The following is a 4788-nucleotide window of genomic DNA, read 5'->3' on the forward strand; positions in this document are numbered from 1 at the left end:
CTGATTTGTTCTTTCGTGAAATTATTCGCTTGCATGTTGTGTCAAATACTATTGTTTCAGATCGTGATACTAAATTTCTTAGCCACTTTTGGAGATGTTTATGGGCTAAGTTGGGGACTAAACTGCTTTTTAGTACTACTTGTCACCCCCAAACTGATGGACAAACTGAAGTAGTCAATAGAACATTGTCTACTATGCTTAGGGCTGTTTTGAAGAGTAATAAGAAAATGTGGGAGGAATGATTGCCTCATATTGAATTTGCTTATAATCGTTCATTGCATTCTACTACTAAGATGTGCCCGTTTGAAGTTGTGTATGGTTTCCTACCTCGTGCACCTATTGATTTGTTGCCTCTTCCATCTTCGGAGAAGGTTAATTTTGATGCTAAACAACATGCTGAATTGATTTTAAAAATGCATGAGTTAACTAAGGAAAACATTGACCGTATGAATGCCAAATATAAACTTGATGGAGCTAAGGGTAGAAAACATGTTGTGTTTGCACCTGGAGATCTTGTTTGGTTACATTTGCGTAAGGATAGATTTCCTGATTTGCGCAAATCAAAGCTCATGCCACGTGCTGATGGTCCCTTTAAGGTGTTAGAGAAAATAAATGATAATGCATATAAACTTGAGCTGCCTGCAGATTTTGGGGTTAGTCCCACTTTTAACATTGCAGATTTGAAGCCTTATTTGGGTGAGGAAGATGAGCTTCCGTCGAGGACGACTTCATTTCAAGAAGGGGAGGATGATGAGGACATCAATACCATTGTTACACCCACAGCCCCTGCTGCTATACATACTGGACCAATTACTAGAGCTCGCGCACGCCAACTAAATTACCAGGTACTTTCGTTTCTTGGTAATGATCCTAATGTTCATGAGAATATGATGCTGCCTAAATTGGATACATTTGTTTTGCTTACAAATGAAGGGCCTAGCTTGGAGAAGGATGAACATTGGAGCAAGAACAAGCATGGATATGATGGCATGCGCAAGGAGAACAAGAACAGAGTTACAAGTGATGATTTCAGGTCTTTGAAGCCACCATAACGAGTGCATGAAGCCTTGGACGAAATATACAAGATGTCACTTCATAAATTTCGTCCAGAGGCTATTATAGGTGCTGCGTCACCTTTTTATTGGGCCAGGCCCATGTAATTTCGAAATACATAAGTATAGGCTATTTTTAGAGTCCGTATGTGTGGGGAAACAAGAGATAGGGTTGATTTCGGACCCCCTCCACCAAGGGCCACGAAATTCCCCCTCTCTTCCTCCATATATACAGCCCTTAGGGCACCGTTTAGACTTTGGGTTTTCTTTAGATTAAAGTTCGCCATAGCTGCAACTTCGCGTACTTCATTTGTGTTCAACGACCAGACAAAGGCGTCACAGAACCCCACCTTGATCAATAAAGTTTTCATCTTATATTCGCAATATCCAGAGTGCAATCTCAGTTTCTTGCTTGTTCTTCATTTACTCGCAGGAAACAGACCATCATGGTCAGGTTGATCGTGCTCCGGCGTGGTCAATAACCTCTCGGAGTTGGTTTAGCGGTTGCTAAGGCGCGACGTCCTCGCACGTTCGTAGTCGGATCGTCAAAGTCGACTTCCACCAAAGCGAAATCCATCATCTCATCGAAAGACGGGACACCTTTGCCTCTATCATACCATTACGAATATATACCTGAGGTCGACCTGCTGGTGATGGTGCTGGTGGCTGCACGTAGTTCGGATTTTGATCAACCTCATCCTCATAATCGCCCGCATACTCATCATTCTCCAGGGTACCAGCAGCAGCAGTAGCACGAGCCAAAGAAGCATCAACAACAGGAACAGCAGCACTAGAAGTTTGGCCATCCTCAATAGGAACACGCTTCGCTCGTCCATACTGATTCGGAAGGAGGCGTTGTTGTTGTTGTTGCAGAGGTGCGATAGGTGCAGCCGGCGGTGGTGGTGGAAAACGCGCGAGCAATTCTTTAAACTTGCTATCAAGCTTTGTTTCGAACGTCTTCTCAATGCCATCTATCTTCTCCATGGCCTCGTCAAATCTGTTTAGCACATCTTGCACCTGTCCACTTATCATTTGCTGAAATTTATCATGTAGCTGTTTGTTCATCAGGTTCTCCCAATCAGTCTCATCGGCTTGTGATCCTACCATGGTTAGCAGCAAATAGAAACACACAAGAAAATGATCCTACAGTCTACTAAGAAGTGGTGGTGGTGTATCACAAACCCGTCAAGCAAATCTCAAATTCTTACCAGTTCTTACCTAGCAGCAGGTGGTGATCGGCAACCGTTGTAGTCAAAACTCTCAAAGCTTGGATAGAGCGATTACCAGGGAGAGCCAAACGCACGATGTAGATGTATGTGGAGCTGGGAAGGCTTATAATATGGTAGCAAAAAAGGATCAGCAATAATCAATTCAGAGATGCAAAGTTGAATAAACGCTCAACGACGGTACTGTGCTGGTCCTAGGCTAGGCTGTACTAAAGACGCGAGCCTAGAACACTAACAAAATCACGGCGCTGCACGTAAACAAGGGAAAAGCACACTCTGGATTTTTTTTGCTCTTTTTTTTTGCACTGCTTTTTTTTGCACTGCTTTTTTTTGCGCTGTTTTTTTTTGCGAAAAATCACTATAATGGTGAGTGTCTCAAAACTCTTCCCAGGTCAAACTGACAGGATGGGCACGAAATTTTTTTGACCAATTTTTTTTTCGACTGCCCGGACCCAAAAACTGGAAACGGGTAAAAAAAACTTTCTATAACGGCGACTGTCTCAATACGCTTAGAAACACCTAAAAATAGGATAGCCGGAAAAAATTTCGACAATTGCGTTTTCGGAAAATTTTGGGCCTAAACGGAGGGTGGTTTCCGGACTTTTTTTTTTCCGGAACCTACTCCGGCAAGGAAACACGAATCGGAATCTAGATGGATCTTGAAAACAAACCTAATATGAAAAGAACTCGGATTGGTGGTGGATATATGGTGGTAGATGGCAGCGGTGGTGGTATATGACAGCGGTGGTGGTATATGGATACGGATTCGAAGCGGTGGCGGATAAGCGGTGGTGGTAGATGGCAGGGGCGATGATGATGGTGCGGCGGCGGCGTGACAACTTATGACCAGAACTCGAAACTCTAAAAGACTAGACTCTAAGACCAGAGACTAGACACGACGATGCAACTGCAAATTCAACAAAGAAAAACCCTAAAAAGATTATGCAATGGCTCAAATTGGTTCGGATATGATGAACTAACCCTAATTTTTTTGTGGCTTTCTCGTCGACTATAGGTATGAAGAAAAGACTCGATCTAAACTACGAAAAACTGTAAAATCTCACTGAGCAACCTGGAGCTCTGATACCACTTGATAGGCAAAGGTGTCCTGTCTTTCGATGAGATGATGGATATCGCTTTGGTGGAAGTCGACTTTGACGATCCGACTACGAACGTGCGAGGACGTCGCGCCTTAGCAATCGCTAAACCAACTCCGAGAGGTTATTGACCACACCGGAGCACGATCAACCTGACCACGAGGGTGTGTTTCCTGCGAGCAAACGAAGAACAAGCAAGAAACTGAGATTGCAATCTGGATATTGCGAATATAAGATGAAAGCTTTATTGATCAAGGTGGGGTTCTGTGACGCCTTTGTCTGGTCGTTGAACACAAACGAAGTACGTGAAGTTGCAGCTATGGCGAACTTTAATCTAAACAAAAAACCAAAGTCTAAACGGTGCCCTAAGGGCTGTATATATGGAGGAAGAGGGGGGAATTTCGTGGCCCTTGGTGGAGGGGTCCGAAATCAACCCTATCTCTTGTTTCCCCACACATACGGACTCTAAAAATAGCCTATACTTATGTATTTCGAAATTACAAGGGCCTGGCCCAATAATAAGGTGACGCAACACCTAGAATAGCCTCGGGACGAAATTTATGAAGTGGCATCTTGTATATTTCGTCCAAGGCTTCATGCACCCATTATGGTGGCTTCAAAGTCCTGAAATCATCACTTGTAACTCCGTTCTTGTTCCCCTTGCGCATGGCATCATCTCCATGCTTGTTCTTTCTCCAATGTTCATCCTTCTCCAAGCTAGGCCCTTCATTTGTAAGCAAAACAAATGTATCCAATTTAGGCAGCATCATATTCTCATGAACATTAGAATCATTACCAAGAAATGAAAGTAACTGATAATTTAATTGGCGTGCGCGAGCTCTAGTAATTGGTCCCGTATATGTACCAGTAGGGGCTGTGGGTGTAACAATGGTATTGATGTCCTCATCAAAAAGAAAAAAAAAGAAAGTCCAAAAAAAGGCCCAAAAATGGGGGACAATGTTACTATCCTTTTCCACACTTGTGCTTCAAAGTAGCACCATCATCTTTATGTTAGAGAGTCTCTTATGTTGTCACTTTCATATACTAGTGGGATTTTTTCATTATAGAACTTGGCTTGTATATTCCAACGATGGGCTTCCTCAAAATGCCTTAGGTCTTCGCGAGCAAGCAAGTTGGATGCACACCCACTTAGTTTCTTTTGTTGAGCTTTCATACATTTATAGCTCTAGTGCATCCGCTGCATGGCAATCCCTACTCCTCATGTTGACATCAATTGATGGGCATCTCCATAGCCTGTTCATTAGCCTCGTCAATGTGAGACTTTCTCCCTTTTTTTCTTCTCCACACAACCTCCAACATCATATTCTATTCCACCCATAGTGCTATATACATGGCTCACGCTCATGTATTGCATGAGAGTTGAAAAAAGTTGCAGCGCGTTAAAAAGTATGA

The sequence above is a fragment of the Triticum aestivum genome, chromosome 7B (assembly GCF_018294505.1).
Source record: "Triticum aestivum cultivar Chinese Spring chromosome 7B, IWGSC CS RefSeq v2.1, whole genome shotgun sequence".
NCBI lineage: Eukaryota > Viridiplantae > Streptophyta > Magnoliopsida > Poales > Poaceae > Triticum > Triticum aestivum.